Source organism: Solanum lycopersicum, chromosome 7 (genome assembly GCF_036512215.1).
Source record: "Solanum lycopersicum chromosome 7, SLM_r2.1".
In the NCBI taxonomy this organism is placed as follows: domain Eukaryota; kingdom Viridiplantae; phylum Streptophyta; class Magnoliopsida; order Solanales; family Solanaceae; genus Solanum; species Solanum lycopersicum.
Window position 1 is genome coordinate 36,493,136 of NC_090806.1, and position 8,914 is coordinate 36,502,049.

Below are 8,914 nucleotides of genomic sequence, written 5' to 3' on the forward strand. Positions count from 1 at the left end.
GACTGCATGTTTTCTCAATCGGTAGCTGAATAGAAATAGGTGTTAAGAAGTCAATTTGCTACACGCATTGCAGAAGCGGATGGAGATTATGGGGATTGATCATTTTGAAAATAATTGAAACTTTGCTCTTAAATTCCAAATTCATGTTTCGCTTGAAGAAACCTGAAAACGATTACAAACAAAAAAACAATATAAAATTTTCGCGCAGTTCTCACTTGAAAATTTTTGTGAATTATTAGCAATTGTAAATAAAAAAGATATATAAAAAATCAAACTAAGGAGTGTTTGTCCTAGGAAAAAATAAAAATAATTTTTGATAATCAATTTTGGACCTTCACCATATAAACTAATCGATTCGAGCTTCTTCGATTTCAACGATTTAAATAATTAACTTTATAAAATTTTAAGAAAAACAATACAAAATTTGCACTTTATTTTAAATAATTTTGTCACTTTTATAATTTTTTAGAATATATATATATAGAGAGAGAGAGAGAGAAAGAGAGAGAGAGAGCTATTTCTTGAACTTCAAAAGCTAACCCACTTAGGAACCAAGTTTTGGGCCATCCTTTTTCCTCGTATTGCAATTTGCAGCCTAAGTTCCACTTCAAAACAACCCAATCCAATTTCCTTTGCACTCCAATTCAGCCGCCCCAGCCCATTATTTTAACCTTGACCCGACCCTGCGCGTGTTTCTTCCTATCCTTGCACGCGAGCAATGCACAAACCAGAACCTTGTAGGCCGAAATCCAATTCGAAACTCAGCGAACCCATCGCGACCCGAGTCCTGCAAATCCAGGTGTCTCAATCTCGTGTACCCACTCGTCCTTGCTCGAAATCAAGCAGCCCTTCTTCTCCAGCCGTTGAGAATTGTCGGAGTGTGGTACAAATTCAAGTTGTCCAGCCTTATCTCTGAGAGTTTTTGAATTTTGAATGAAAATTTTATCCAAATATTTCCTCCCGGGTTCCCCCTATTTTTTCAGCTTTGGTTTCTCATATAAAAGCTCCACTCTTGCTTCAGCTAGGGGGTTGGGAAAAAAATAAAGTTTGAATGGAAAGAGGTTGAAGAATATATTTCATTCATATAAGCAAGAACTCATATATAGAGAAGAATCTCGAATATAAAGTTTTCAATGTCAAACCGACCTGAATTCAATAAAGTGAGATAGTGAGTACTCAAGTTTCAATTTCATTTTTATATGGTTGACGTTCTTGTTGTTTCATTCGAATCTTACTTTATGTGAAAGGTCATTGAAAGGCTCATTTTGTCCCGGATTGCTGCTCTCCAAAAGGTAATAATTATTTTCGCTCGTGTCTTTTGTTTCATGATGTGTTGTTCATTTGATTTACAATATGAGGCATCCAAATATTGAACTTTTTTCAGATTATTTCGACTTGTTTTTATATGAGTTATGTAACTAGCCTATTTCGAATATTGCTTCCTGTTTGAGTAACCATCTTGACTAACTTTTTATTTGTCATCTTCTCTTGTTTGAATCTTGTTTAAAACTAAGTAGTGGTGTTTAGGTTTGTTTTCCATTTTAGTAGCAAATGTATTTGTTCTAGTTGTTTTCTTTGGTACTGTGTTTTCATTCAAATCTAAAAGTGCTTGCTACAAATCTGTGCATCGTTTTCTTGGTTTGCTCTTTGTTCTGTTCTCTTCAAAATGAGCTTAATAGCATGCTTAGTTTCATGGGTTGTTGGTTGTGCATTAGCTTTAGCAGTTGTCTGAAGAATCACTTTCCTGCTTTGGTTTTGACTTCATTTCATTTAGTGATAATAGATATTTTGTTTTCGAATGTTCAAGCTTCACGAGAGACTTAGGGCCCGTTTGGATGGGCTTAATAAAAACAACTTTTAAAAAGTACTTTTGAAAGTGCTGAAACTTATTTTTAAAGTAAGCAGTTATGCATTTGGATAAAAGTGCTGAAGTTAAAAAAAAAAAGTTGTTGATGTGTTTGGCAAATAAGTGCTGATAAACAACTTTTTAAATAAAAATGTCTGAAATATCCTTAAAAGCTGTTAACATAATAAAAGTTAATTAATTTATATTTTACAGCCATAAATAATTATATTTTGCTATCATTCACATATTTCTTTCTCATCACAAATTATTTATAAGAGGAATATCAACTTATTATAGATTTTAAGGATATATAATTTGAATAGATTAAGGATATATAATTTGAATAGATTAAGGATATATAATTTGAATAGATTTTAAAGATATATAATTTGAATAGATTGAAGAACGATTTAAGATTTTATTTTAGTTTCATCCATATGTAATAATAATTGTCTATCATTCACATATTTCTTTATTATCACAAATTATTTATAAGAGGAATATAAATTTTTATTTAAGTTATACGTGCAACTTATTTTACATTTTAATAATATATAATTTGAATATATCACTTGAAAGATTTAAGATTTATTTTATTTTCATTCATTAGTAATAGTAATTGTCTATAATCCACACTTGAAAAGGGAAAAATAGAAGAAAGAGATGTTAGAGCTATGTGGGTAATTTGGAGATTGTATAAAAATATTAAGGGCAAAAAGGTAAAAATGTGGTCAACTTAGAACAGCTTATAAGCTGGAAAAAAAAGCACCCCTACCCCAGCTTTTAACTTTTGGCTTAAAATAAGTTTTTTTAAAACTTAAAATAAGTTATTTTAAGTATTGTCAAACAACTAAATAAGTCAAAAACCAGTTTTTAAGTCAGTTTGACCAGCTTTTAAGGTGGCTTGGCTTAAAAGCTGGTCAAACTGACTTAAAAGCTGGTTTTTGACTTATTTAGCTGTTTGACAATACTCAAAATAATTTATTTTAAGTTAAAAAAAAAACTTATTTTAAGCCAAAAGTTAAAAGTTGGGGTAGGAGTGCTTTTTTCTTTTAGCTTATAAGTTGTTTTAAGTTGACTACATTTTTACTTTTTTGCCCTTAATATTTTTATATAATCTCCAAATTACCCACATAACCCTAGCATCTCTTTCTTCAATTTTTTCCTTTTCACGTGTGGATGATAGATATTACTATTACTAATGAATGAAAATAAAATAAATCTTAAATATTTCAAATGCTCTATTCAAATTATATATTATTAAAATATAAAATAAGTTGCATATAAAACTTAAATAAAAATTTATATTCCTCTTATAAATAATTTGTGATAATAAAGAAATATGTGAATGATAGACAATTATTATTACCTATAGATGAAACTAAAATAAAATCTTAAATTGTTCTTTGATTTATTCAAATTATATATCTATAATAAGTTTAAATTTCTCTTATAAATAATTTGTGATGAGAAAGAAATATGTGAATGCTAGCAAAATATAATTATGTATGGCTGTAAAATATAAATTAATTAACTTTTATTATGTTAACAGCTTTTAAGGATATTTCAGACATTTTGATTTAAAAAGTTGTTTATCAGCACTTATTTGCCAAACACATCAACAATTTTTTTTAACTTCAGCACTTTTATTCAAAAGTATAACTGTTTATTTTAAAAATAAGGTTCAGCTCTTTCAAAAGTACTTTTTTAAAGCTGCTTTTATTAAACCCATCCAAACGGGCCCTTAATGTTATGGTCTTACTGTAATGTTTTTTCTTTATGTGTTTGAGCACATTGACATCTGTTGTTGAGAAATACAATTAGAACATTTGTTGTTATCATGTTTCTTTCGTAGTTTCATTAAAGAATGTTTATTGTCATTTATCAAGGCTCGGCAGCTTTGAGTTTGTTCCCTATCAAAGTAAGTTTGAAAATCTCGTGTTGACTGCTTCTAAATGTTATCTTAAAATCTCATATGTCATAAATGCAGTTTAAGTAATGCAAAGTATGTAGTTGTTTGTTAGCATCACCTGTTTTTTTTTTTTAGATTTTGATTTGGTGTCAATGACACTTTGAATTAATAATGGTTACCTTATTTCCCTTGTTATGTTGTAGAGAAGTTTCAAATGATTTCGTACTTGCATTGTTGCCTCTATTTAGTAAAGAACGAGTTTGGAGTGTTTCATATGCATAGTATGTAACGACTCATTTGATCGTTTTGAGTACTAGAGCTTTTTATTTCATAAAATACTTTTCAATAGATTTTAAATGGATATTTTAAACTTTTCTTAACTACAATTTTAAAACTAGTGGGGAAATCTTATTAATAAATTTAGTTAGTGGTAAAAGAAAATAATATTAAAAGTAATAGTAGCACACCTTCACACTTTTATAATTAGTTTAATAATAATTAGGGTTACTATGGATTCATTAACTAAAAACAAAGAAATATGGGCATCTGCATGACTATCAAAGAAGGTGACGGACGATTCATGTATCAAAATTTTATCATATTTTAATACTTGTATGCATATGTAAATATTAAACATATTGATTTAATAAGGCAATTATTAATATTGGTATGTGTAATTTTAGTGGATTTAATACCCACTAAAGTGCCTTGAAATTTTAAAAAGAATTTAGGTTAATGATTGAAAACAATGAATAGAAATTATTAGGTAATTTATACGAAAGAATAAATGGACATTATTGTTGGTGTTTCTTAGTAATAATATAATAATGCTATTAATTTTTAGTTGATGGACAATATTATAATATTTATTGTGTTTGGTTGAAAATAGGTTGAATGGAAAAGTTTCTCTTGGCAACGTAGATGTTGGTTTGATAATTAAGGCAAAATATTATTAGCCTATTAAATGTGACATTGTATGGCTATCGTTAGAGCCATTGGGGGAGTTGGAGTGTCATTCATGTAGACATTATATAATTATTATTATTATTATTATATTGAGTTAGTTTGTGAATGATAAAGAAGAAAATGGAGTGGTGAGTTAAATTGTAAATGGTAAATGTTGTTAACGTTCTTGGGCTTGGGAAAGATAAGAATTGGTGGCTAATTAGTGAAGAATAATGATTGGTTAGTTAATGAATTGACTTTTGATTAATGATCAATTAAGGTGTTGGTTGCCACTGGTCTGTAACCAATGACATTTATTTTAATAATATTTTAAATTTGTATATCATATTATGAATGAAATTATGATATATTGAGATAGGTAATTAAATATTAGGTGTGTTTTATTACGTTTATAATATTAAAGAAATTGAGACTCAAGCTTAGGCTTGAATTCAAGATAATCGGATTTGACCTATTAATATGAAATCAACATTGAAACTTGATATATAATTGAGTTTGTCTACTTACAAATATTATATACTTTATAGATTGGTAAAGCTTTGAAATCATAGAGGAAAGAAAAAGTAGTGGAGAAGTAGCTTGTTCACTCCGGTTCTTCAGTTGAGGTAGGTTATGGTTTATGCTATTTGATAGTAACCTTTTAATAGTGATTGATATGCATTGAATGATACTGTGAAGTTTTTTATGTACTTGATTTTGTGGTTGTGTGGCTTGATCGTGTGGCTTGTGATTGGTCTGAAATCCTGAGACCATGAAATTTATAATCTTCAACCTCTTTGTCGAAGTAATGCCTTGAATAAAGAAGGCTTGATGAAATCTTATCAATGAATTTAAAAGTAGTGATAATAAATGATAACTTAATGGTATTATTGGATCGGTGTGTCACGTTCTGACACTATATTTTTGGATCGGAGTGTCACATTTCGACAAGATATGCTTGGATCAGAGTGTCAGTGTGTCACGTTCCGACACGGTATTCTTTGATCGGAGTGTCACATTCTGACAGGGTATTCTTGGATCGAAGTGTCACGTTCTGACACAGTATAATTGGATCGGACGTTCCGACACAGTAACATTAGAGGAAAAGGAAATTGAAATATGTTAATGTACTCAATTTGAAAGAACTCATTTTCCAAATGAGCGTGGCATGGAGGCATGGGTCCTCATTGGTGTGCTTGATATTGTGAGTGATTACTTAGTCATTTGTTTATGTTGTTTATTTCTTACCACTTGTTAAGTGTCATAGTTGAGTTCATACTATTATTCATTGTATATTACTTTCTATTTTGGGTTGGCCGATGATACCTACTCAGTACATGTTACCTCGTATTGAGCCCTACTTGTATTTTTCTTTGTTTTTCTTTCATGGAGTGTAGCAAGTGTACCGGCAAATTTGACTCGCCCTCAGCTCTAGCAAGTCTCGGCATATCATGTTCAAGGGTGAGTTGTTCATTCGAGCTTGGGTTGGATTCTCTTGGTCATTACATGCTGTCCTTAGTTTTCGGACACAAATTACTTTATTTCATTTATTTTGTTGTCTTTAGTACTCTTAGACTTAGTAATTGGAGATTAGATGTCCTTGTTGTGATGACTTTTAGGTTTTGGGAACGATTAATTAATAAGTTTTGAAGCTTCCGCATTATTTTGTTATTCGTAGTTGAGTTATTGGTACATGTTGGTATTTGGATTCCTTGGTTCGCCTACCTAGGTAGTTAAGTTTGGGTGCCACTCACGACTCGATTTGGGTCGTGACATAGTAATTTGAGTTGCATTATTTTCTTGTGCACTTGAGATGCTCTAATTAATGTGGTTTTGGTCCTAAATTTTTGCCATGATTTAGTTAAATTGTTGACCCTCTTGAAGACATTTATATAGTTATTAAATATTTGCTAAAGCTACTGTCGGGATTGGTAAAATGAGAGCATAATTCATATAAAACGTGTCATAATGTTAATATATTATTTGGGTTATATAGCTATGTGTTTTAACTTGATGTTAACCATTTTAGAGATAATTTTTTCTAATGTATTTCTCATTTTTCTATGTTGCATGTGAAATTTGACGGGGTTCACTTTGAATTCTCATATTTCTCCTCGCATTTTGGGAGAGCAGTAAAGGCTTAATTTCGATATCATCGAGTCAAACCCATAAATTGATGAATAGGTTCCCGAGATGAAGAATTTGAAACAAACGGAGAAGTTGAAATATTGGACTTAAGGCCCACTTTTTTATTTTTCCAAATATTGTATTTTGTTATTTTTTGTGTTAGCCCTTATCATGTTGTATTATTATTATTCGGTTAGTTTAGGACAAGTACCGTTGGAATGAGCCAAAAGCTCAAAATGAAATGGGTCCAAATACCGGTCCATACGAATAAAAAACCCGACTCTCTTTCTCTTTTATTTTATCGCTTATTTGCTTGTTAATTAATTGTCGTTAGTTTTAAGGTTAAAGAATTCAAATCTCCACTAATCGTTATTTCATTTTGATGATTCAAATTAAATTGATCGTCTTTAAATAGATTTAAAATAATAAATATATTTTGCGAGTCAATTAACTCACTCAGATGATAAGTAAATTTTCACCCTTTTAAGGATTCAAATTCTCTTCGATTCAAATCAAGTTAAGTTTTAAGCCAAATCAAATTAGTTGTCGAATAACCGCATGTAAGCACACATTTTAGATGCTTTCAAAACCTTCCTAAGACGTTAATAAGAACCCCCGAACCCATTTAAAACTCTTTCAATTTGATTTTCCATTTTAGTCAATTGGAAGAATAGTCTTCTTAATTTTTCTCAAAAATTAAGTGGCGAATCTAAACAAGTCTAACAATTATGAAAATATTTTTTACTAAATAAAATAATGTGTGAGAATAGGAAGTGTTTATCCTAGTAGAAAATAAAGATAACGATACCAGACTAGAAAGTGTTTATCCAAGGAAAAAAAAGCATAACAGTCTTAGACTAGGAAGTGTTTATCCTAGGAGCGAATAAAAATAACGGTCTTAGACTAGGAAGTGTTTATCCTAGGAGAAAATAAAAAATAATGTCTCGAACTAGGAACTGTTTATCCTAGGAGAAAATAAAAAAAAACGACTCAGATTAGAAAATGTTTATCATATCAGGAAATAAAAATAACGGTCTCCGACTAGAAAGTGTTTATTCTAGGAGAAAAATAAAAAATAACGTCTCAAACTAGGAAGTGTTTATCGTATGAGAAAATAAATTAATGGTCTCAGACTAGAATATGTTTATCCTAGGAGAAAAAAAAAGGTCTCTATAACGACCTGTTTAGTCGTTTTGAGCAGTAGAGTTTATTTCTGGCAATAGCTGTCTGGGTCGACGGATCCCACGACAGACCGTCATGGGCACGACGGACCGTCGAGGGGGTCTCGTTTCAAAACACTTAGACTCTGGAAATTTGGGTACTGAGAACAACTCTCTGAACTTCGCGACGGAAGAGCAGCACGGACCGTCGTAGGTATGACGGACCGTCACAGAGTCTTTAATGTAATTGAGCCTCTAAACTCTGTGACGACGCTGCAAGAGGACCGTCGCAGTCATGATGGACCGTCACAGGCGGCGTAACCCTGACTGGGTCGGATTTCTATTAAAAGTTTTTAAGGGGTGTTTTGGACTATTCCTGCTTATGATTATAAAGTTAGTGGTTTAATGTTAATAATTCAATTACTTGGGGGTTAAAGGAGATAACTTTGAAATAAATAGTGGTTTAATTTTACCATCTTTTATACTTAATTATATGGTAATTAGGGTAAAAGAAAAAGAGTTTGAATAAGGAAAAATAGAAAGAACAGAAAGAAGAGGGGAGAACGAACGAGAGAGGGAGAAACGAAGAGGAAAGCAAAGCAATGGAGAAGTAGATTGGTTGATCACGATTCTTCGGTGGAGGTAGGTTATGGTTTATGCTATTTCATAATGAACTCTTAATAGCGAATGATATGTATTGGGTAGTATTGTAAAGTCTTCTATATGCTTAATTGTGTGCTTGCATGATGTGATTATGTAATTGTAATGGATTGGAAAGATGAGACTGTGAATCTTAAACCTTTAAATTCACTTTGTTAATGATGATGCCTTGGTATAAAAGAAGGCTTGATGAACGAAAGTAATGAGATTAGGGGATCGGGTGTCACGAACCGACACGTAGTATTAGGGGATCGGAGTGTCACG

The 8,914-nt window shown here is 31.1% G+C and overlaps 1 long non-coding RNA gene across 3 annotated transcripts; it reads left to right on the plus strand.

Moving 5' to 3' along the window:
* Positions 1 to 429: 429 nt before the first annotated feature.
* Positions 430 to 7,126, plus strand: LOC104648342 (uncharacterized). 3 transcript variants are annotated; one of them, XR_011210675.1, is made up of 4 exons: positions 430 to 1,168; positions 1,248 to 1,292; positions 5,252 to 5,329; positions 6,096 to 7,126. It is a non-coding gene; the product is annotated as an uncharacterized lncRNA (long non-coding RNA). The 3 variants fall into 3 exon arrangements; XR_742351.4 differs by lacking the exon at positions 5,252 to 5,329 and having other exon boundaries at positions 434 to 1,168; positions 6,101 to 7,126; XR_742350.4 differs by lacking the exon at positions 5,252 to 5,329 and having other exon boundaries at positions 435 to 1,160; positions 6,101 to 7,126.
* Positions 7,127 to 8,914: the final 1,788 nt, after the last annotated feature.